Below are 26,697 nucleotides of genomic sequence, written 5' to 3'. Positions count from 1 at the left end.
GAATCACCTCGGGGGGGACATGCTGCATTATCTGCATAATGCAGGCATTTCCGGGTGGCCTCAAACTGAGTATACGTCTAATCGCCGTACTGAAAAGTGGGGACTGGTAGAGGACGTCCCCACTCCAGTAATGCCTGACACTAGGTTTTTTGACTAGGCCCATGTGCAGCATGAGGCCCCAAAACGTCCTCATCTCGGTTGCACTGACCGGAGTCCAGCCACCGGCCCTAGCCAAAAAGGGGCCCGGGTGTTGAGCAATGAACTGTTGGGCATACAGGTTCGCTTGCTGCACCATCAGATTCACAAAGTGGTCACTGAAAAAAAGACTAAAATAGTAATATTCAGTGAAGCCCACTGTGGGAATCTGGATTCCTGCTTGGCCAACAAAATCAGGAATGACAGGCTCAAAATGCTCTGGGGTACACCATTCAAGTTCACCGGTAGGGGGCTCCGGTGGACTTTACTGGTGGGCAGAAAAACTAGTACGAGCCCCAGAGCTGCTTGTACTAGTGTGGGCCACAGGGTCTCTGGCATGGCGGTCACCTTGCTGTCACGGCTGAGGATGGGGAAAACCCTCAGCTGTGCGATGCCAGAAGATGTTAGGCGCTGCTTGGCCAGGACGACAGTATTAGGGAGCAGGTGACCTCCTATCGCGTCCCTAAACTGACCCTGACTCCTAATCATATGAGTCAACCCTGAAGGTGGGAGGACTCATACACCGGATGCCTTGGGTCCCTGCTAGCCCTCAGGATTGCCCTGGAACAAGGAGCAGGGTAAGACGACCTGTTCTTCCTAGACACGGAGGAACAGGAGTCTCACTAGCCAAGCTGCAAAGGGAAGAGGACATAAACGGCCTATGGATATGGCAGGAGGATGAAAAGCACTTCCACACCTACCTGCCACAGACACACAGACTGGATCCCGTGCAATACAGCAAGTGTCCACACCCAAACACCAGTGGACACAGCACACACACAAACACACAGGAACCCAGATCCATAGGTGCATAACATAACAAGGAAAACATCAAGTGGACATCACATAAACTTAAGAATCACAATTAGTTTATGACCACAAGGGTGGCCCCCACTGGCAGATGGAAATACCAGGAGAGTGTCTCCAGCAAAGCATGGCTGAAGCACCCCTCTGACCTGCACTATACACTAAGGCTTTATAGGCCCAAGTAGTCACACCCACATAGAGACACACCCAGTGCTCACACACACAGAAGGGAATTAACCCTTCCAACACCAGGGAAGGGAAGACAGCAACTTAAAGGGGAATACACACAAATAAACCCTGTGCACACCAAACAAGGGAAGTGCACCCATACAAACCAAGTTGCCAAGAACAACCGCATGCACTTACAGCAAGCTGCCTAACAACAGCTCAGGCTGCTATGCTGCAACAGTACAACATAACTTGTTGCCCACGGCAACCACAAGTGAGGCAGCACACTAGCGGCCCTCACCTGTGGTTGAACACCTACATACAAACCGCAGGCAACAGCCTGCGGTTCAAGAGTCACAACCATGACCATGGCCGTGACACTTGCTCCGCCTGGTGATGTCTCCGCCGCCTTGGAGGCTCATCATCATCGCTAGATGATGAGGAGGACGCAGATGACAAAAGCAAAGTGGGGTCATCCTTGTCCTCACTGGGGCTCTCGGAGTCGGAGGCAAGCAGGACGTATGCCTCCTCGGCCGAGAACGTCTGGCGGGCTATTGGGGAGTGTGCGTGTTAAACTTTATTTAGTGTGTGTGTGTGTGTGTGGGGGCACGGGTGTTCACGGACTTTGCCCTAAAACTAACAGAAAATTATTTTTTTTATAAAAAGCCCCAAAAATGTGAAAAAATAAAATAAAAGATTCAAACTCGCTAATCAGCCGTCCGATGCTGATCAGCGGTGGGGTGTGCGATGTGCTAACAGTTGTCGGACGCTAAGAGTGCCGGCCACAGTCAGTGTACACAGAAAAAAAACTGCTTGCGCCCCAAAAAATGTGTGTGGGGGGGGGCAAGCTGCAGCACTCCTGGGGGTCTAGGGTCACACCGCTGTGCTGTGGACCCGAGACACCCGATCAGGGCGATGCAAAGAAAAAAACTTATTTTTTTTCCTAAACTTTCCCTGACTATCCTTAGCTATCTAAGCTCTCCCTAACCTATTCCTATGTACCTTTTTAGTGCCAGATGGAACTATGGTGGCTCAGTAGGAGTGCTGGGGGTGCTGGGCTCACTGGGCTCCGGAGCTGGGTGACGCAGGCTGCTCTTTCTCCTGGATCCCGACACAGAAAGGAGGAGGAGGCAGAGCTGCAGTAAGTTTAAACCGCCCGCCCTCCCCGCAGCCAATCGGAAGTGATGCTGAGAGGTCTCAGGATCGCAGGATGGTGATTGGTGGTGTATTATCACACCACCGATCACCATCCTGTTCCGGGTTATCGGGTCATTAGAGACCCGAATAACCCGGAAACGCAGCAAACCACAGGTCTGAATTGACCTGCGGTTCGCCGCGATCGCCGATACAGGACTCCCCCCCCTGCGCATTGTTCCAGGGTGCCTGCTGATTAATTTCAGGCTGCGTGGCGGTGATCAGAAATACACATGATGTACCGGTACGTTATTTGTCCTTAAGTGCCATCATGACGTCATATGTCCTTAAGAGGTTAAACTTGGTGTCTAGCGAAGAAGTCTGTGAGCTCGACCACCTGAAGTAAAGCGATCCCTTACAATTGGTGTAGGATGCGGGCAGCGTCCATGCTGAAAAGATACAACAGAAAGTAAAAAGGCAAAGTGTTGCCAGGGGCAACGACAATGCCGAAAGAGCCGGTGCTGCTGAATGCTGCTGTGTTGCTGTGCGGTGATTTAAAGGGCCAGAAGCCTTATTGAAAGAGACTGACCTGTGAAGATATTTTTTTTTCTTGGGTGGAGTCTCTGGTTAATGTGAACTATGCTGAAAATTCTGCTGCCATGGTTCTCATGGATGAATACGTCTGGCTGTTGTGGCGGTTAAAGAGCTTCTGTCACTCCACTAAACTCATTATTTTTTTTTGGTCTTCCTACAATCCTTATGCTGCGATTTCTCAATATATATGGCTATTACACTGTTTAGTTCAGTAGTTCTATCAAAAAACTGACTTTTATATTATGCAAATTGCCTCTCTAGCAGCAGGTAGGGCAGCTACCTACTGCTAGCATCCGCATCCTCCATTCATAATGACGCCCCCTCCTCATGTTGATTGACAGGGCCAGCGGATGTGCTCGTCCTCTGACTGGCCCTGTCTGCGTTTTTAAATCTCGCGCCGGTCTTCAGTTGGCGCAGGCGCACTCAGAGGAGGACGCTCGCTCTGCCGCTCCATCCTCAGTGCGCCTGCGCCGGGTGTACATGTGACGTCATCGGCGCAGGCGCACAGAGGATGGAGCGACCAAGCGAGCGTCCTCCTCTGAGTGCGCCTGCGCCAACTGAAGACCGGCGCGAGATTTAAAACGCAGACAGGGCCAGTCAGAGGACGAGCGCATCCGCCGGCCCTGTCAATCAACATGAGGAGGGGGCGTCATTATGAATTGAGGATGCGGCTGCTAGCAGCAGGTAGCCGCCCTACCTGCTGCTAGAGAGGTAATTTGCATAATATAAAAGTCTGTTTTTTTATAGAACTACTGAACCAAACAGTGTAATAGCCATATATATTGAGGAATCGCAGCATAACGATTGTAGGGAGACCAAAAAAAAAAAAAAAAAAGAGTTTAGTGGAGTGACAGAAGCCCTTTAAAGCAGCAATAAGAAATGGCCACAGCGATAGGCTACCCAAAAAATGAAATGGTGCGGTTTGATATCGAGCTGGAGTCTTTGGAGGCACAACTGCAGTTGGCCTTGAAAAGAAAGTCTTCAACATTGAGTGGACACTTTTCAAAGGTCCAAGGTGTCAGTGATATACCTGGATATCAAGATGAAAAGGGTGATGTGTGCTGTTGCCAAGAGCAACCAACCACGACAGCATGCAGCTGTCAGGGAACAGAGAGAGTGCTGCTGGAGATGCCATCAAGGGGGAAGGTGTGCACCTGATTGTCCTTTGGTCGGGAAGCCTGAGGATGATCGTTTAAACAGGAGAACTGGAAAAACATATGAAGAATCCTGCGAGTTGGTGATTGGTTGAATCCTGCTGTGGGTCACTTTAGATTCCCGCCAACAAGTGTTCCGGGTTATGCCCGTAGTATTGGACTTTCTAAAGAGGAGGCCAGAGACAGATGCCACTGTATCTCTGACCTTTATTACGGACTATGGCTCCATACAGTGGGAGCTCTTGAAATGCTAGACCCTGAGGGTAGAGTTCATACTGGGCAAGGACTTTCTGTTCTTTTGGCAGATATGGAGCGGCAAGAGTGCTTCAAGTTCTGCAGTTGGAGTTCCGGAGACAAAGATATGTGCCATTGCCAAGGGAAACCAATGGGAAGAAAAGGAGGTGGAGAGCGGTTCGGCTCTCAGGAGTTCCTATATTTCCCACAAATGTGCACAGAGTCTAAAAAGGTGTGGCTGGAGTGACCATCCGGCAAAAGTCTGGACTCAAGGCCAGTGCATTTCTAGTAGCAACGGTTGCATCATGGAGTCTGCAGGTGATCGTGGTACCAGAAACCAAGGCCAAGTTTCCAAAGTCCAGAAGAAGGATGATGATCTCGGTAGAGATGTCACTGGAATGTCCTCATCTCCCGAGACTGCCAAACCCGTGACATCAGGGGGTAAGAACGTTCCTGTTGTTGGTTGTGTGGCAGAACCCATGACAGTGAGCCGGCGGCAGTTGCTACCTGCTGGGTCGGTAGGGGGTAAGACACCCGGTCAAGAAACTGCTACAAAAATATGTGACAATGTGAAAAAGCCTGTTGTGGTTGCTCCCCCACAGGAGTCTGCAGGGGAGAAGGTTACTGTGTTGCCTAAATTGCCCATACCAAGCGCTAGGTTTGGAATGGCAAAACTCAGAGATCCTATGCTAGCCCGGGTAAGAGGTAGCACGATAGTGAAATCTGAGACTGGTAAAATGATAAATGTGCCGGACAGTCATGCGGATTATAAGGACTATCCGGTAGTTCTCACTGTGTGTGAGACTCCAGTGGGAACTGGGATTTATAATTTATAGACTTGCAGGTAGAAATACGCTCATGCATTGGAGAATGTTGGGCCGTGATTTCCCATTGTTCTGTGAGTTGGGGGGAAGTGGAACCACTTCTGCGGTTGGTGACGAACCTCCTGCAGAACTTGTACCAACCACCTTTGAGTGATATGACCATTGAAGACAGTTGTACCAACGTGCAAAGGGATGGTGCCAATTTTGCGGAAATGCATAATAAAAAAGTGATGTAATATGAAATATGTGGTGATGATGACATGCCTTGTCCGTTGCAGGTTATGATCAGGGGAGAAGCGCCCCCTGGGGAAAAAATTATAATCGATGCAGAAGTGTTGATAAATGTTCAGAAAATGCAGCTGGAGGAACTCAATGTTGAAAATGTGGCAGGGCTAGAGTATGTACCACACGTACCAGAGGAGAGTGTGCAGTCTCTCCAGTGTTCTATGTTTAATAAGCAAATAGTTCAGGTGAGGATTAGATCATCAGTGCCCCTAGAGGTCAGGATTAATAATGACACAATTGGTATATGTGACGTATGTGCTGTGACCAATAGTAACTCAGAGAGTGATGCTACCATGTCAAGGTCCTGCAAATTTAAGGTGGTTACTAGTAGCGACCAGGTGCTGCAGAGATTAAGATGAAAGGAGTGGCTACTGAAGTGGGAAAAGCCACTGAAGATGCAGAAAACTCTGAATCTGCCATAAAAATTTATATTCAATGACCGTCTAATATACCTCCAGCCACATAATCACTTGTTCTTTTCTGTACATTGAATAAAAAATTTTTGGGGCCTGTACTCCACTGGCCTGCAGTAAAATTGTTATCCACTGATCGCCTAATATAACTCCAGCCACATAATCACTTAATCTTTTCTGTACGGTGAATGCCTAATTGTTGGGGCCTCAGAGGAATTCAACACCTGTGGCGACCATGTGTTATCGAATGCAACCTATTATCATTTGGGGTTTATTCAAGAGGGGGAATTTCGTTAGCCATGTTTTTAATAAAATTTTATATTTTTAGTTCTTTTAAATATATGTATTTGACATGTATTTGTACTGGCCTGCAGTAAAATTGTTATCCACTGACCATCTAATAGACCTCCAGCCACATAATCACTTGTTCTTTTCTGTACATTGAATGAATAATTTTTGGGACCTGTACTCCATTGGTCTGCAGTAAAATTGATGTCCAATGACCATCTAATATACCTCCAGCCACATAATTACTTGATGTTTTCTGTCCGGTGAATGCCTAATGTTTGGGGCCTGTACTCGCGTGGCCTAAAATAAAAAATTTCTAGGCTCCAGCATGACACATTTTTGAGAGTTTCTCTTTAAAGGGCTTCTGTCACCCCACTAAAGTCATATATATTTTTTTTGGGGGTACTTATAATCCCTATACTGATACTGCGATATATCAATACATAATGTTATTAATAATTTTGGTTCAGTAGATAATGCAAAAAACGGACTTTTATTATATGCAAATTACCTGTCTACCAGCAAGTAGGGCGGCTACTTGCTGGTAGCAGCCGCATCCTCCTCTCATAAAGACGCCCCCTCCTCATCTTGATTGACAGGGCCAGCGAACGTGCTCGTCCTCTGCTGGCCCTGTCTGCATTCAAAATCGGGCGCCTGCGCCATACCTGTCTTCAGTCGACGCAGATGCACTGAGCGGAGGACGCTCGCTCGGCCGCTCCTTCCTCAGTGCGCCTGCGCCGGGTGTAGATGTGACATCATCGGCGCAGGCGCATTGAGGATGGAGCGGCCGAGCGAGCATCTTCCCCTCAGTGCGCCTGCGCCGACTGAAGACAGGTACGGCGCAGGCTGGTAGACAGGTAATTTGCATATGATAAAAGTCTGTTTTTTGCATTATCTACTGAACCAAAATGATTAATAACATTTTGTATTGATATATCACAGTATAGGGATTGTAAGTACCCCAAAAAAAAAAAAAGAAGACTTTAGTGGGGTGACAGAAGCCCTTTAAGATGCATAAAAATGGCCCCTGATTAAAATACATATTTTTTGTGGGAATTTTCGCCATTGATCCTCCTTTGGTATGTCACTGTCCATGTTGTGGGACAATTTGTGCAATTCTTGTAAGTATTTGGTGGCTGCAAATATGACCTGAAGGTATTTCAGGTTCACCTGCCATTAAAGTGAATGGGGCCTGCCGTGAACTTGCGGTTCGTGAACATTTGATGTTCGTCCATCACTATTCAAGATATTCTTCCCATAAATTATATAATTGAGTATTGATAGGAATAACTGCAGCCTCTGTAAGCATGGCCCTTCAAATTAGAATTAGGTACCTAGCATATTTATATTTTCATGAAGCAATATGAACTATTAGGAGACATCTATCTAATTAGTATTTCTTGTCTTTAGACACAATAATTATTGATGCACCTTGAATACATGAAAGATCAGCATTGCTTACACTTAAAAAGCTTAAGGGCCCATTTTGGCAGTAAACTAAGTGTGCTTATTTATGGTTGCTCCATCTGTGTCTCTAAAATGAGACTGCTAATTGGCATTCTAATTTTAATTCCCAGACACATTGAGGTGTGAAACTAAGGAATTTTTAAAGTTATTATGTAAGATGTCGTAAAAATAAAGCTTTTAGTCACATGAAATGACAGCTATAGAAAGGTGATAAGAATTCACTTAGTCTCAAAATGCATCAAAAACTGTCCAATACTACATGATTATATCTACTCTGTTGTGATACATAGTGATGAGCGAAGTTATGAAAAATTTGATTCGGCTGCTTCACCAAATTTCACAAAGAAATTTGATTTATGATTAATTACTTCATCACAAAGCATATTCCTTTGTATGTCCCTGATGCAATGATGAGAAATGACGATTGCGCCGCCCCCGTCTTTGAATCCCTCAGAAGCCGGGTTCATTGCTGATTGCGGAATCTGAGATTAAAATTAAGGCCTTTCAGGGGATAATCCAGTTTAAAAAAAAAACATACTTACCTTATTTATTTTCTCTCAGAGAGGCCATCGTCTGCCATCTTGATTGAATAAACTGCGCAAAATCTCACGTCACCGCATGATATTTTACACTGTATCTTCAATGAAGATGGCCGCGACGGCCTCTCAGAGAGAAAATTTATGATATCAGTATGTTTTCTTTTTCCGACCATTTCAGGAAAAATAGATTCGTTACCATGACGCACAAGAAAATTTGGCTTTGCGGCAAATCAAATTTTTCCTTAAATTTGGATCAAAGTCAATTTGTTTGGCTTCGATTCACTCAACACTAGTGATGTATATTATGCTAAATAATTAATTTAGTCCAGGACATTGTCTGGTACAAGTACCTTCTAAAATGTCTACATATAACATTTATACCCCAGCACTTTGCTGATGGCTTCCTGTTACGCCATAGGTATTTGACTGCACAAATGGATGATTGTTTCATCATATGACATGAAAGTGGAATGCAGAGAAGAAAAAATTAAATGGACAAAATATTAATTACTATAAATTACTATAGGTTACCAGTTTGATATACAGGACTGAAGAACCTTATGTATCTTCTATCACTAACCTCTTAACGATGACTCTGGGGTCATTACCCCAGCCCTTTGTTTACTCTTCACCCAATATGAAAAGAGTAGGAGAGCGGAAGAGTAGAAATTAGCATGTTTTAGCACCCAATAAAACAGACACACCAAGACTGGACCCTTTCTATTCAAGGGCTCCAAGGTAGCTGCATGGCTATATTAGTGACTTTTTGACCAAATCCAGTGAGAACAGTGGGTTCAGCCGACACTCAAATGTTTATAGAAAGCTCCGGATTCTCCCCTAACAGATTATGTCAGTTGAGAGAAGATTTGGGGGAAATTACTATTTTCACAGATTCTTTTATTCTCCCAGCAGATAAGCCGCTGCCAGAAGTGACTGGCAGCTGCTTTCTCCGCTCTCCACAAAGTATACACATACATATTTTGCAAAGCCGAACATGTTTGCGTATAGGGGTGTCGGGAGTTGGGAGACAGCTATTGAATGTGTGTGCCTTGCTTTAATGCTACACTAAGATTAAAAAAATAGATAAACTAAACTAATTTGTTTCTCTTTTGTTTTTGTACAATGATTATGATCCAACAACTCCAACAGTTAATATCTATCCCAGTTATTCTGTTTTAATTAGTGTTGCTTTCACTTACATCAAGTTTCAATGTAGAGAAGAGCAAACCAGTCGAGATTCATTTTAGGACCAGTTCACCAAATTTTTATAAAATTTAGTTTCGGGCCCAAATAGGTTTGGGCCAAACCAAAGTTGGTCCAATTACCCTAAAAGTTGGTGTATGACCCCCCTCTAGCCTCCTAGGACTAGGATTATTTTTTCCCCTCCCCCTGTCCAAGTTCTGGGATGCAATGACAGCAATAGTAAATTATGTTTGAGTGACACTGACATACATAGCAATGGGTAAATTGAATATCTGACGGTGTTAACATACCACGTCGGCATATGTCTCAGGCTTTTTCATATTCTAAAGCTTTAAAAAAATTGTCCCTCAGGGGCAAATGATGTTTAAACACAAATGAAATTTAACCCTCCACACTGAGATTGACTTCCTTCTGATTGGACAGGAAAAACACAGAGAGGTTAAAAACCCCACCCCCTCCCTACATCGCCAGTGTATTTTAACGAAGAACCTCAGGATGAAAGGATAATAGATAATAGCAGAAGAAAAGGGTGGGATGTATGTGGTGTCATGGAGACTTCCAGGAAACTGGATTACCGGTGAGTGTAATACTCTTTTCCCCAGTCGTCTCCACGACACCAAGTCCTGAGAAAATATCAAAGATACTATTAGGGGGGACGACTGCAGAAAGGACTTTACGTCCAAATCTTAGGTCATCATTGGCAAATATATCTAATCTGTAGTGTTTAGTAAAGGTATGAACTCTTTTCCAGGTTGCTGCTCTGCAAATTTGTTGCAATGAGGCTGAAGCTTTTTCCGCCCAGGAGGCTGTCATGCCTCTTGTTGAATGTGCTTTTAGTGAAGCAGGGGTATCTTTTCCTTGGCCTTTATATGCGTCGGAGATAGCCAGTCTTATTCCATCTAGAGATGGAGCTTTTTGCCGCTTTTTTCCCCTTATTGGGACCTGAAAACTGGACGAAAAGATTTTTCTCTACTCTCCATTGTCTGGTAGCTTCCAGGTATTTTAGGACCGCTCTCCGAACATCTAATGTGTGGTAGGAGATTTCTTGTTCATTTTTTGGATTGTCACAAAATGAAGGAATAACAATGTCTTGTGACCTATGGAAGGTCGAAACCACCTTTGGGAGAAACGCAGGAGAGAAACGGCTCTTGGATGGAGATAGCCAGTCTGTTTCCATCTAGAGAGGGAGCTTTTTGCCTTTTTTCCCCTTATTGGGACCTGAAAACTGGACAAAAAGATTTTTGTCTACTCTCCATTGTCTGGTAGCTTCCAGGTATTTTAGGACCGCTCTCCGAACATCTAATGTGTGGTAGGAGATTTCTTGTTCATTTTTTGGATTGTCACAAAACGAAGGAAGAACAATGTCTTGTGACCTATGGAAGGTCAAAACCACCTTTGGGAGAAACGCAGGAGAAAATCGGCTCTTGGATGGACAAGGCCTGTAGCTCGCAGATGTTATTGCCACCAGGAAAATAGTTTTGACAGTAAGCCATTTGATGTGAATAGTGTCCATAGGTTCAAACGGATCAAAGGTTAGGCCCGCCAGTACCGTATTGAGATTCCATGGAGCTACCATGTTTTTAATCGTAGGTCTGATCCTATTCGCTGCCTTAAGGAATCTAGTTATCCAAGGATGTTCTGTTAGCTTGCTATTATATAGGGCTCCTAGAGCCGATATCTGGACCCTAAGGGTTTTAGGGGATAGTCCTAAATCTAGGCCTTCCTGAAGGAATTCCAGGATTAGTGGGATATTGGCCCTGAACCGGTCGAAGAAGTTTCCTGACCATTCAGCAAATTTCCCCCATATTTTTAAGTACTTGTCATTTGTGCTTTGTTTCCTGCTTAGGAGTAAAGTGTTCACTACCTTCCTGGATAACCCTAACTTTAATAAATTGGATTCTTCAGAATCCAGGCTGTTAACTTTAGTATTTTTAGCTCTGGGTGAGTAATAGGTCCCTGACTTAGAAGGTCCGGCTTCAGAGGTAGAAGGAGAGGAGCTTCTATGCTGAGGGCTTTTAACAGCGAAAACCAACTTCTCTTGGGCCAAAAGGGAGTTATCAGAATTAGCGTACAATTCTCCTTCAGAAATTTCTGCAGCACTCTGGGGATAAGTGGAAATGGAGGGAATGCATAAACTAAATTTGTTGTCCAATTTTGGTTGAAGGCGTCTACTGCCAGAGGATGATCTCTGGGGTTGAGGGAGAAGAACTGACTTAACTGATGATTCTTCCTGGATGCAAACAGGTCCACTGTTGGTCTGCCCCATTTCTTTGTGATTAGATGGAAGGTTTCCAGGGATAACATCCATTCTCCAGGTTCTAACGTGTGGCGACTCAGGTAATCGGCCTGAATGTTTAAAGATCCTTTCAGGTGTACCGCTGAAAGAGACTGTATGTTCTCCTCTGCCCAGAAGAAAATTTTGTTTGCTAGGTCCTGTAGTAGATGATGTCTTGTGCCTCCCTGGTGTTGGATAAAGGCCACTGCTGTTGCATTGTTCGAATATATTAGGACGTGACGTCCCGCTGACAACCGACTCGTGTGTTTTAGTGCCTCCCAAATTGCCCTCAGTTCTTTGAAATTTGAGGATTGACGTTTTACATAATTCTTCCATCTTCCCTGGTAGGAGTTTCCCTGGACTAACGCTCCCCAACCCTGGAGGCTCGCATCCGTTGTGATTACTAGGGGTAGTTCTTGTGCCCAAAATATTCTTTAGGTTGGTTTCGTTGAGCCACCAATTCAGTGAATTTTTCACTTTTGGATCTAAGAATATTCGTTTTGAGTCGATTGTGATCTGTTCCACTTGGATAAAATGAATTTTTGGAGTGGCCTTAGATGAAACTGTGCCCAGGCCACTGCTGGGATGCATGCTAAAAGACTTCCTAACACTTTCATGGCCTGCCGGACAGAACAGAATTTCTCTTTCTTGAAATTCCTTAAAGTTGTTTGAAGTTTCTTTATTTTTTGAGGTGGAAGAAAGGATCTTTGGGAAACTGTGTTTAAAGTTATACCCAAAAATATCTTCTGTCTGTCCGGGATTAAATCAGATTTTTCCCAATTGATTATCCAACCTAGGCTCTGTAGATGGTCCAGGACTAACCTGAGATGGATTTCTAGGGTAGCTATGTTGTCTGCAACTACTAACAGGTCGTCCAGATAAGGGATCACACAGATTGCCTTTTCTCTCAAGATTGCTATGGCTTCCGCCATTAACTTTGTAAAACCTCTTGGGGCTGAAGAGATTTCAAAGGGGAGACACTTGAACTGAAAGTGTTGAATGTGTCTGTTTAAATCTATCGCAAACCTTAGGAACTTTCTTGATGACCTGTGTATTGGGACATGATAGTAGGCATCCCTTAAGTCTATTCTGGCCATCACTGCATCCGTTTTTTATAAGCTTCACTGCTGACTTCAGAGTTTCCATTTTGAATTTTTGGTATCTCACATATTTGTTTAGGTATTTTAAATTTATTATCACTCTGGTTTTCCCATTTGGTTTTTTTATAATAAAGAGACGGGAATAGAATCCCATTCCTAACTGATTTTCTGGGACGAGTTCTATTGCGGCCAAGCTTAACAAGTTTTTGATGTCGTTTTTTAAGGTACCAACTTGACATGGGGGAAGGGTAGTGACAACAAATTTCTGTGGAGGGGGAAAGAGTAGTTCTATTATGTAGCCCTCTTCTATAATATTTAGTATCCATGCATTGTTTGTTATGTGCTCCCAAGATTTTTGGAAGGAGCTGAGCCTTCCCCCCACTGGTATGGCTTCATTGCTTGGTATTGGAGGTGGAGGTTTCTGCTCGATTCGGGTTGAAGAGGAAATTTCTTCCCCTGCCTCCCTTCGCATAGCTCCACCTACCGGTCTTGCTTTATCTTTCTTATTTTCAGGCTGATAGTGTCGGTCACAAAAGGGCTGCCTTTTTTGTTTGTACCTTTCCTCTGGGAAACCCATTTTTTTATTGGTCGCATTCTCTAGGATTTTATCTAGGTCTTCTCCAAAGACATACTGACCGTGGAAAGGGAACGCGATTAATTTATTTTTAGAAGTGATGTCTCCTGACCACGTTTTAACGCCCGTCTCGCTGTATTGGATAGAACAGCTGTTCGGACGGACAGTTTAACTGATTCTGCTGCTGTGTCTGCTAGAAAAGAGGTTGCCATCTTTAAAAGGGGCAAGCTCTCCAATATTTGATCACGAGGTGTCTTATTGACTAGATGTATCTCCAATTGTTCTAGCCATAAGTTTAGTGTTCTGGCTGCACAAGTTGAGGCAACACCTGGTTTGAGAAGGGCCGCCGTAGTCCCCCAGGTCTTTCTTAAGAGACTCTCAGCTTTCCTATCTAGAGGATCTTTCAGCTGTGCTGAGTCCTCAAAAGGTAGAGCCGTATGCTTCACCACCTTAGCTACTGGTACGTCTACTTTAGGTATAGTCTCCCAGTCAGTGCAGTCCTCTGGACTAAACGGGTAGCGCCTTTTAATTCCTCTTGGAATAAAGGACCCCTTGTCTGGTTTCTCCCACTCAGAGCGTATCAATTTCTGGACACTATCTGGTACTGGAAAAAACGCTTTTTTTCTTTCTCCTAGTCCCCCGAAAATGTCTTGTTGGGTTGATCTAGGTGTCTTTGGCATTTCCATCTGAATGGTAGCCCTAATGGCCCTGATAAGCTCGTCGATGTCTTCTGAATTAAACAGAAAACGTTTGTATTCACCCTCTTCGTCTGAGGATGCGGGGTGTTTTTGTACCGACTTGGAGTCCGAAACCGTCAGTCCAACAGAATCTGAGTCCAAGTTAAGTGACCGATTAATGCGGGTGTACTGAGGAGGAGTAATTTTTGGGGGAGTTGGTTCCTTAGCCGTTAAGGCCAGCTGAACCTCCTCTTTAACTACTTTCCTAATATCTTCAAGCAGGCTGGAAGATTCGGATTTGACGACACTGGATGTACATTCTTTACACAGGGGTTTATATCCTGTGTTAGACAGTCGTTTACAGCAGATACCACATTTCCTAGTTTTTTTAGTGGTAGTAGCCGAATCCTTTTCTCCCTGAAAAGGTAAGGGAGGAAAGGATGAGCAGACCAAACCAGCAATACATAACATGTGCCTGAGAGCAGGCTAGTCACAGTCCCTGGGTTTGATGCAGGCTCGGTTCCAGAGCCCGGCGTGAGGGGGGTACTCATCTCGAATCCCGACCGCTTCCAGGGGCGCACTCTTGAGAAGAGGAAGACGCGCTATGCAGGGCGCCATTCTACAGGTCCTGTGGGGTTTTATAGTGTCCTTTACCTTTCAGGACCTGTGGCGCATGTTGACGTCAGGACGCTTGCTCCGCCTCCGGCGTCTGACGTCACCCGCCTGCCGGCCGGAAGGGACACGTCTCAGTGCCGATCCGCCGTATCTTCTTTTCCCCTCTGCATTAAGCCCTCCTGGGCCGCCGCAGAGGGAATCTTCGCAGGGGGGCATACCGCTATGCGCCCGAGCCCAGGCCTAACCGGAGGGAGGAGGGAGAGCTGCCCTGCAGATCCGACCTCGGCCTGAAGGAAAAAGATCCAGGTGAGCCCGTTAGAGCTCCATGTACCTCTCCTGCTTCCTATCCTGATGGGACAGGAAAAACACTGTTGATGTAGGGAGGGGGTGGGGTTTTTAACCTCTCTATGTTTTTCCTGTCCAATCAGAAGGAAGTAAATCTCAGGACTTGGTGTCATGGAGACGACTGGGGAAACTAAATATACATAAAGACAATTCAGGCTTAATATATACTTGTAGAACCAGGGGTATTGCTGCAGTAATCACATATGTTATGCAGCTTAATTAAGTTGAACCCACCAAAACAAATTTAAATTGCCACCATGTAGAAAATAAATATACATAAATGGACGATTGAGGCTTAAAGCTCAATTTCTCATTAATACACACAGGTAGATTGTTGCTATACCTTCTGGCTTGTAGTAATCACTTATATTGTCACAGGGCGCAGGCTTCGTGCCCCTTCGGTGCCGCGGGCGCCCAGCAATAACTTCGGAGCAAGGACATGCCCTGTGTCCTTTGCTATTTTCTCTCTCTAGTGTCACGTGACTCGTTAGTATTGCAGGATCTCAGGTGTGAATATGGAGCAATTGTGTTAAATTTTGTGTTACCGCTCTTACACTCTCTCATACTGGTCACTGGAAGTTCAACATGGCACCTCATGGCAAAGAAATCTCTGAGGATCTGAAAAAAAGAATTATTGCTCTACATAAAGATAGCCTATGCTATAAGAAGATTGCCAACATCCTGAAACTGAGCTTCAGCACAGTGGCCAAGACTATACAGCGCTTTAACAAGACAGCTTCCACTCATATAAGTCCTCGCCATGGTTGACCAAAGAAGTTGAGTGCATGTTACCAGCGTCATATCCCGGTTTGGTCTGATCCGATTCACTCATCCTTATTTCAGTTCTAAACTATCTGTAGATATCATAGTTTATAAGGCTGAAAAAAGACATCTGTCCAGCTAATTCAGCCTGTTATTCTGCAATTTGAACCAAAGGAAGGCAAAAAAAAAAAAATGTGGGGTAGAAGCCAATTTGTCCCACTTTAGGGGAAAAAAATTCCTTCCCGACTCCCTGGATCAACGACCCATTTCAAATAGCTATACCCTGTGATAATATTATACTCCAGAAAAACATCTAGGCCCCTCTTGAACTCTTTTAGTGAACTCACAATCACCACCTCCTTGGACAGAAAATTTCATAATTGCACTGCTCTTACCGTAAAGAATCCTCTTCTATGTTTGTGTATAAACCTTTTTTCCTCCAATTTCAGAGGATGTCCCTTCATCATACTCACAGTCCTGGGGATAAATAGATGATGGGAGAGATCTCTGTACTGACCCCTGATATATTTATATATAGTTATTAGATTTCCCCTCAGTCATCTTTTTTCTAAAGTGAATAACCCTAATTTTTATAATCTTTCGGGGTACTGTAATCCACCCATTCCAGTTATTACTTTAGTTGCACTCCTCTGAACCCTCCATAGCTCTGCTATGTCTGCCCAGAACTGTATACAGTGGTGGTCTGACTAGTGATTTGTAAAGTGGCAGGAAAATGTTCTCATCATGGGCATCTATGTCCCTTTTGATGCAACCCATTATTTTATTGGCCTTGGCAGCAGCTGCCTGACACTGGTTTCTGCAGCTTAGCTTGCTGTTCACTAAAATTCCTAGATCCTTTTCCATGTCAGTGTTACCGAGTGTTTTACCATTTAGTATGTACGGATAACTTGCATTATTCCTTCCCATGTGCATAACCTTACATTTGTCAGTGTTAAACCTCATCTGCCACTTATCTGCACAAACCTCCAATCTATCCAGATCCATCTGTAGCAGTATACTGTCCTCTTCCGTGTTAATTACTTTACATAGTTTAGTGTCATCTGCAAAAATTGATATTTTACCTTGCAAGCCTTCTACAAGATCATTAATAAATATATTAAAGAGAATAGGGCCCAATAATTACCCTTGTGGTACCACACTAGTAACAGTGACTCAATCTGAGTGTGTACCGCTAATAACCACCCTCTGTTTTTTATCACTGAGCCATTTACTTACCCAAATACAGATACAGTACAGACCAAAAGTTTGGACACACCTTCTCATTCAAAGAGTTTTCTTTATTTTCATGACTATGAAGGCATCAAAACTATGAATTAACACATGTGGAATTATATACATAACAAACAAGTGTGAAACAACTGAAAATATGTCATATTCTAGGTTCTTCAAAGTAGCCACCTTTTGCTTTGATTACTGCTTTGCACACTCTTGGCATTCTCTTGATGAGCTTCAAGAGGTAGTCACCTGAAATGGTCTTCCAACAGTCTTGAAGGAGTTCCCAGAGATGCTTTGCACTTGTTGGCCCTTTTGCCTTCACTCTGCGGTCCAGCTCACCTCAAACCATCTCGATTGGGTTCAGGTCTGGTGACTGTGGAGGCCAGGTCATCTGGCGCAGCACCCCATCACTCTCCTTCATGGTCAAATAGCCCTTACTTTCAAAGTTTTCCCAATTTTTCGGCTGACTGACTGATCTTCATTTCTTAAAGTAATGATGGCCACTCGTTCTTCTTTTACTTAGCTGCTTTTTTCTTGCCATAATACAAATTCTAACAGTCTATTCAGTAGGGCTATCAGCTGTGTATCCACCTGACTTCACCTCAACGCAACTGATGGTCCCAACCCCATTTATAAGGCAAGAAATCCCACTTATTAAACCTGACAGGGCACACCTGTGAAGTGAAAACCATTTCAGGTGACTACCTCTTGAAGCTCATCAAGAGAATGCCAAGAGTGTGCAAAGCAGTAATCAAAGCAAAAGGTGGCTACTTTGAAGAACCTAGAATATGACATATTTTCAGTTGTTTCACACTTGTTTGTTATGTATATAATTCCACATGTGTTAATTCATAGTTTTGATGCCTTCAGTGTGAATCTACAATTTTCATAGTCATGAAAATAAAGAAAACTCTTTGAATGAGAAGGTGTGTCCAAACTTTTGGTCGGTACTGTATTTTCTCCCAGTTCAAGCTTTCTCATTTTATATACTAACGTTTTAAGTGGTACAGTATCAAATGCTTTGGAGAAAACAAGATATACAACATCCATTGATTCACCGCGGTCAAGTCTAGAACTTACCTCCTCATAGAAACTGATAAAATTAGTTTGACATGACTGATCCCTTATGAAGCCATATTGATATGGCGGCATTTGCTTATTTCCATTGAGATGCTCTAAGATAGCATCTCTGAGAAAACCTTCAAACAGTTTACCCACGAGAGATGTTAAACTTACCGGCCTATAGTTTCCGGGCTCTGTTTTTGGACTCTTTTTTTTTTAAATATTGAATATCGAATTATATAGTATCAGTCAGTGCCATTTAATAAGTATTGATAAAGGTAGTGAAAATCTAGTTTTCTAAATTAATATTTTGCCATAGAAACTTTAAGTCATGAAAAGCTAGGGAAAAGTGTAGCCTTGTTCTCCACCCGCACTACTGTCCCTACCTACTTGCACGATCCATCCAATATGATGGCCCACAACTAAATGGCAGTCCCTTCTTAGCTAAGTGCAGGGTCTAAAATGGGAAAAGTGAAGACAGACAGAAAGAGGTGAAAACCAGACCAGCAAAACAGGACCAGATCAAATTACATAAACAAATACATAGCAAAGTGAAATTAGGAGTAAATGTCAAATATCGAGTCAGCAAGCAAAGAAAAGGTCACAACAAGCAGAGTGAAATACCCGGAGGTCACATGAGAGGCAAAATCAATAATTAGAAGTCAAAGAAACTGGCAAAGGGTCAGAAATCCAGAGGAACAAACACACAGCTGGCTAGTGAGGCAGGAATACCAAATACAGGCACCTGTGACCAGCAGCTGCCTGAGCATGATTCGTCCGGTGTACTGGCTCTCTGATAGATCAAACAGCCCCTCTATCAGCACTGCTGGCTGTCATAGCCACAGAGCGCTGCCACGGGAGCAAAGGGAGGTAAGTGTGTGACACTATCAAAATGTAATGCTACATGAATAAAATAAAAAAAAGGTATACCAGCGCTAATAAAGTCAGGTAGTAATGACTTATTTTATAGTCTTCATAGTCACAAAGCTACTTTGTGGTAAAACTCAACACCACAATGGGGAACGGGGCATTTTGATCTTTATTATATGGCCTACTGATTAGAAGGACTTGTTTGTGGAATGTGGTTGGAGTGAGACAAAAATAGGAAAATCAGTATAAGCCTTGCAAGACACCTACATATGCCCACATGAAAAGTGAGAAGTCTTGCTCCACACCATAGGCAAAATATTAAAATAACAATTTGTTTATTGGTTCAAAATCTCAGTTAAAACATATATCTCAGAAGCATGATGGATATTGTTAGAGATAACCCCAACAATGCAGAGTACACATAGGGCGCAGTCCACCATCAATGTCATAACAGGTAAGTGTAGTGCAGAATAATAAAAACTCCAAATTAAGGAAAAAAAATATATACAATAGAGAATTATGGTACGGTAAATAGGTCAAGAAACGTGCTAATTAATGTACTAATAAATGGAAATAAACCATCTATGGTGCTAAATGATAATAGTAACCAATAAAAGGTATATATGTACAATAATATAAATATATGCACACTTCCTGACCAACTTACTGTTGGAGATCAGAAAATAAACTGATATCCGCAACTGTGTGAGTAAAAAAAAAGAAAACATTACATACATAATATCAAAAAAGCCTACCCTGTGACATCATGGAGAACACACAACACTGGCAAGTCCACCTTGACACGCCTTTCACCTGCTGGCTTCCTCAGGAGGTGTGTGTGTAATAAAAAGCCAGACATATATAGGCCTCCAAACAGGTAAAAACACATATGCACCTGCATTGTGCAAAGCGGCGCAGCAGCATGGTGATGCGGTCCAAAGCCTTGCGCGCACACTGCTTCATGCTTCCCGGTCATGTGACATTGACGCGATCCGGAACGCACGTCAGCGCGGCGCTCGCCAGCCGATGGAACGCAGTGCACAAGCGATGTGCATATTCGTGAGAAAGTGCATATTATCACAGCTATTAGCAAGAATATAAAGTGCTCAAGTGCATATATATATAATATATTAAATATAATATATTAAAAAGGGGAACAAAAAGTTAAACAAATGCTATATAGTAATCACCATAGATATCAAACATCAATATAATGATGATAGTATGATAATCAGTGAAATACAAAACTAGTACAAAATTCATAATTATCTTAAACATACAGTAATTCAAAAATATAAAGTGCTAAATTTGATACAAACATGATTAACTGTAAATTACAAAATCATAATTGAATATAGGCATATCCATGATGAAGTGACAGTGATAAAAACCGTGAGGATTACAGAATAATGTACACTTCTGAAAAAGAATGACAAAAACATGAAAACAAAATAATGTGTGGAAAAAAAAATGAAAACAAACAAAAATAAATCAGTGAGAATTGAATTATTCAAATCACACGATGATCACATAGCGCTGCATGCAGAGCTTCACAGTAGACCATAGAGCAATAGATCCAAAAATAGCAGGAGACCGCAAAACTAAGGGGAAAAAATGAAAAATCATTAAATTAATGCCTGACATTAAAGGGATTCTGTCACCAGGTTTCACCCCTGTCAGCTAAAAATATGCTGATGTTCAGGGCGTCTTCACGATTCCTAATGTGGGCTTATAAATGTCATCTGTAGGCTTATTTAGCTAAAAAACAGATATTACTAACCTGTCAGTCAAACAAATAAGGTGCCCAAGGGGATGTTAATGGATGCAAGGTGCCGGCCGCACCTGCCGCCGTTCGTGCCCAGCGCCGCCTTTCCAGACTTCTGCACCGCCTCCTAATCCTCTGTGCCGCCTCTCGCTCTTCCTCCCTCCTCCCTCCCCCCTCCTCCTGCTGTAAGATCTCGCGCATACAGGGGTTGAGCGAAGTGCCGGCGCATGCGCACTTCGCTGTATGAAGTCAAATGGAGAAGTCCGCACGGGCGCATCAGGCAGAGCCTTGTGCGCAAGAGCGAGATCTTACAGCAGGAGGAGGGCATCCATTAACATCCCCTTGGGCACCTTATTTGTTTGACTGACAGGTTAGTAATATCTGTTTTTTAGCTAAATAAGCCTACGGATGACATTTATAAGCCCACATTAGGAATCGTGAAGACGCCCTGGTGACAGAATCCCTATAATGTTAAAAAAATGCCATTTATAAGAAAGATTTATAATTGATTGCTTCATTGAGTCCAAAAGGACTGACTGTATTCAATGTAACAAACAATTTAGTCTCCTTTTTTAGTAATTCTTTTTGATTATCGCCACCTCTAGAGCCCAGGAAAACTCTATCTATTCCCCTCACTTTGAACCCATTTGGAGAACTATTATGACATTCACAAAAATGCCTTGGAATATTGTGTAACTTGTCCACAGTATCACCTGACCCTCTACCTCCTGCCAGCATCTCGCTGACATGTTCCAAGATCCTGACTTAAAAGCCCTCAAAGTCATGCCCACGTAGATAAGTCCACATGGACAAGTGGTATAGTAAATGATGGCTTCAGTGCGACAGGTAATGTTGTGGACAATTTTGTATTAACCTTCTGCCGTCACACTAACGCCGAAAGGCGTCAATGCTGCGGCGCTGCCAGGTCACACTAACGCCGATTGGCGTCATCTCGCGTGAGCCGAGATTTCCTGTGAACGCGCGCACACAGGCGCGCGCGCTCACAGGAACGGAAGGTAAGCGAGTGGATCTCCAGCCTGCCAGCGGCGATCGCTCGCTGGCAGGCTGGAGATCCGAATTTTTTAACCCCTAACAGGTATATTAGACGCTGTTTTCATAACAGCGTCTAATATACCTCCTACCTGGTCCTCTGGTGGTCCCTTTTGTTAGGATCGACCACCAGAGGACTCAGGTAGGTCAGTACAGTCGCACCAAACACTACACTACACCCCCCCCCCCCGTCACTTATTAACCCCTTATAAACCCCTGATCACCCCATATAAACTCCCTGATCACCCCCCTGTCATTGATCACCGCCCTGTCATTGATCACCCCCCCTGTCAGGCTCCGTTCAGACGTCCGTATGATTTTTACGGATCCACGGATACATGGATCGGATCCGCAAAAAGCATACGGACGTCTGAATGGAGCCTTACAGGGGGGTGATCAATGACAGGCGGGTGATCACCCATATACACTCCCTGATCACCCCCTGTCATTGATCACTTCCCTGTAAGGCTCCATTCAGACGTCCGCATGATTTTTACGGATCCATGGATACATGGATCGGATCCGCAAAACACATGCGGACGTCTGAATGGAGCCTTACAGGGGGTGATCAATGACAGGCGGGTGATCACCCATATACACTCCCTGATCACCCCCCTGTCATTGATAACCCCCCTGTAAGGCTCCATTCAGACGTCCGCATGCGTTTTGTGGATCCGATCCATGGATCCGTAAAAAATCATGCGGATGTCTGAATGGAGCCTTACAGGGGGGGTGATCAGTGACAGGGGGGTGATTACCCTGATCACCCCCTGTCATTGATAACCCCCCTGTAAGGCTCCATTCAGACGTCAGCATGCGTTTTGTGGATCCGATCCATGTATCCATGGATCCGTAAAAAATCATGCGGATGTCTGAATGGAGCCTTACAGGGGGGGTGATCAGTGACAGGGGGGTGATCACCCTGATTACCCTGATCACCCCCTGTCATTGATAACCCCCCTGTAAGGCTCCATTCAGACGTCAGCATGCGTTTTGTGCATCCGATCCATGGATCCGTAAAAAATCATGCGGATGTCTGAATGGAGCCTTACAGGGGGGTGATCAATGACAGGGGGGTGATCAATGACAGGCGGGTGATCACCCATATACACTCCCTGATCACCCCCTGTCATTGATCACCCCCCCTGTAAGGCTCCATTCAGACATCCGCATGATTTTTTACGGATCCATGGATACATGGATCGGATCCACAAAACACATGCGGATGTCTGAATGGAGCCTTACAGGGGGGGTGATCAGTGACAGGGGGGTGATCACCCTGATTACCCTGATCACCCCCTGTCATTGATAACCCCCCTGTAAGGCTCCATTCAGACGTCCGCATGCGTTTTGTGGATCCGATCCATGTATCCATGGATCCGTAAAAAATCATGCGGATGTCTGAATGGAGCCTTACAGGGGGGGTGATCAGTGACAGGGGGGTGATCACCCTGATTACCCTGATCACCCCCTGTCATTGATAACCCCCCCTGTAAGGCTCCATTCAGACGTCCGCATGCGTTCTGTGGATCCGATACATGTATCCATGGATCCGTAAAAAATCATGCGGATGTCTGAATGGAGCTTTACAGGGGGGGTGATCAGTGACAGGGGGGTGATCACCCTGATTACCCTGATCACCCCCTGTCATTGATAACCCCCCTGTAAGGCTCCATTCAGACGTCCGCATGCGTTTTGTGGATCCGATCCATGTATCCATGGATCCGTAAAAAATCATGCGGATGTCTGAATGGAGCCTTACAGGGGGGGTGATCAGTGACAGGGGGGTGATCACCCTGATTACCCTGATCACCCCCTGTCATTGATAACCCCCCTGTAAGGCTCCATTCAGACGTCCGCATGCGTTCTGTGGATCCGATCCATGTATCCATGGATCCGTAAAAAATCATGCGGATGTCTGAATGGAGCTTTACAGGGGGGGTGATCAGTGACAGGGGGGTGATCACCCTGATTACCCTGATCACCCCCTGTCATTGATAACCCCCCTGTAAGGCTCCATTCAGACGTCCGCATGCGTTCTGTGGATCCGATACATGTATCCATGGATCCGTAAAAAATCATGCGGATGTCTGAATGGAGCCTTACAGGGGGGGTGATCAGTGACAGGGGGGTGATCACCCTGATTACCCTGATCACCCCCTGTCATTGATAACCCCCCTGTAAGGCTCCATTCAGACGTCCGCATGCGTTCTGTGGATCCGATCCATGTATCCATGTATCCGTAAAAAATCATGCGGATGTCTGAATGGAGCTTTACAGGGGGGGTGATCAGTGACAGGGGGGTGATCACCCTGATTACCCTGATCACCCCCTGTCATTGATAACCCCCCTGTAAGGCTCCATTCAGACGTCCGCATGCGTTCTGTGGATCCGATACATGTATCCATGGATCCGTAAAAAATCATGCGGATGTCTGAATGGAGCCTTACAGGGGGGGTGATCAGTGACAGGGGGGTGATCAGGGAGTCTATATGGGTGATCACCCCCCTGTCATTGATCACCCCCCTGTCATTGATCACCCCCCCCCCCCCCCCTGGTAAGGCTCCATTCAGACATTTTTTTTGGCACAAGTTAGCGGAAATTTTTTGTTTGTTTTTGTTTTTTCTTACAAAGTCTCATATTCCACTAACTTGTGTCAAAAAATAAAATCTCACATGGACGCACCATACCCCTCACGGAATCCAAATGCGTAAACATTTTTAGACATTTATATTTCAGACTTCTTCTCACGCTTTAGGGCCCCTAAAAAGCCAGGGCAGTATAAATACCCCACATGTGACCCCATTTCGGAAAGAAGACACCCCAAGGTATTCCGTGAGGGGCATATTGAGTCCATGAAAGATTGAAATTTTTGTCCTAAGTTAGCGGAAAGTGAGACTTTGTGAGGAAAAAAACAAAAAAAAATCAATATCCGCTAACTTATGCAAAAAAAAAAAAAATTCTAGGAACTCGCCAGGCCCCTCATTGAATACCTTGGGGTGTCTTCTTTCCAAAGTGGGGTCACATGTGGGGTATTTATACTGCCCTGGCTTTTTAGGGGCCCGAAAGTGTGAGAAGAAGTCTGGGATCCAAATGTCTAAAAATGCCCTCCTAAAAGGAATTTGGGCCCCTTTGCGCATCTAGGCTGCAAAAAAGTGTCACACATGTGGTATCGCCGTACTCAGGAGACGTTGGGCAATGTGTTTTGGGGTGTCATTTTACATATACCCATGCTGGGTGAGAAAAATATCTTGGTCAAATGCCAACTTTGTATAAAAAAATGGGAAAAGTTGTCTTTTGCCAAGATATTTCTCTCACCCAGCATGGGTATATGTAAAATGACACCCCAAAACACATTCCCCAACTTCTCCTGAGTACGGCGATACCACATGTGTGACACTTTTTTGCTGCCAAGGTGGGCAAAGGGGCACATATTGCAAAGTGCACCTTTCGGATTTCACCGGCCATTTTTTACAGATTTTGATTGCAAGGTACTTCTTACACATTTGGGCCCCTAAATTGCCAGGGCAGTATAACTACGCCACAAGTGACCCCATTTTGGAAAGAAGACACCCCAAGGTATTCCGTGAGGGGCACGGCGAGTTCCTAGAATTTTTTATTTTTTGTCACAAGTTAGCGGAAAATGATGATTTTTCTTTTTTTTTCTTTTTTCCTTACAAAGTCTCATATTCCACTAACTTGCGACAAAAAATAAAAAATTCTAGGAACTCGCCATGCCCCTCACGGAATACCTTGGGGTGTCTTCTTTCCAAAATTGGGTCACTTGTGGCGTAGTTATACTGCCCTGGCAATTTAGGGGCCCAAATGTGTGAGAAGTACCTTGCAATCAAAATGTGTAAAAAATGGCCTGCAAAATCTGAAAGGTGCACTTTGGAATATGTGCCCCTTTGCCCACCTTGGCTGCAAAAAAGTGTCACACATCTGGTATCGCCGTACTCAGGAGAAGTTGGGGAATGTGTTTTGGGGTGTCATTTTACATATACCCATGCTGGGTGAGAGAAATATCTTGGCAAAAGACAACTTTTCCCATTTTTTTATACAAAGTTGGCATTTGACCAAGATATTTTTGTCACCCAGCATGGGTATATGTAAAATGACACCCCAAAACACATTCCCCAACTTCTCCTGAGTACGGCGATACCAGATGTATGACACTTTTTTGCAGCCAAGGTGGGCAAAGGGGCACATATTCCAAAGTGCACCTTTCGGATTTCACCGGTCATTTTTTACACATTTTGATTGCAAAGTTCTTCTCACACATTTGGGCCCCTAAATTGCCAGGGCAGTATAACTACCCCACAAGTGACCCCATTTTGGAAAGAAGACACCCCAAGGTATTCCGTGAGGGGCATGGCAAGTTTTTAGAATTTTTTATTTTTTGTCGCAAGTTAGTGGAATATGAGACTTTGTAAGAAAAAAAATAAAAATAAAAATCATCATCATTTTCCGCTAACTTGTGACAAAAAATAAAAAGTTCTATGAACTCACTATGCCCATCAGCGAATACCTTAGGGTGTCTACTTTCCGAAATGGGGTCATTTGTGGGGTTTTTCTACTGTTTGGGCATTGTAGAACCTCAGGAAACATGACAGGTGCTCAGAAAGTCAGAGCTGTTTCAAAAAGCGGAAATTCACATTTTTGTACCATAGTTTGCAAATGCTATAACTTTTACCCAAACCATTTTTTTTTTTTGCCCAAACATTTTTTTTTTATCAAAGACATGTAGAACAATAAATTTGGCGAAAAATGTATATATGGATGTCGTTTTTTTTGCAAAATTTTACAGCTGAAAGTGAAAAATGTCATTTTTTTGCAAAAAAAATCGTTAAATTTCGATTAATAACAAAAAAAGTAAAAATGTCAGCGGCAATAAAATACCACCAAATGAAAACTCCATTAGTGAGAAGAAAAGGAGGTAAAATTCATTTGGGTGGTAAGTTGCATGACCGTGCAATAAACCGCTAAAGTTGTGGAGTGCCGATTTGTAAAAAAGGGCCTGGTCACTAGGGGGGTATAAACCTGTGGTCCTTAAGTGGTTAA

The sequence above is a fragment of the Bufo gargarizans genome, chromosome 4 (assembly GCF_014858855.1).
Source record: "Bufo gargarizans isolate SCDJY-AF-19 chromosome 4, ASM1485885v1, whole genome shotgun sequence".
NCBI lineage: Eukaryota > Metazoa > Chordata > Amphibia > Anura > Bufonidae > Bufo > Bufo gargarizans.
Note: the sequence above shows the minus strand (reverse complement) of the source record.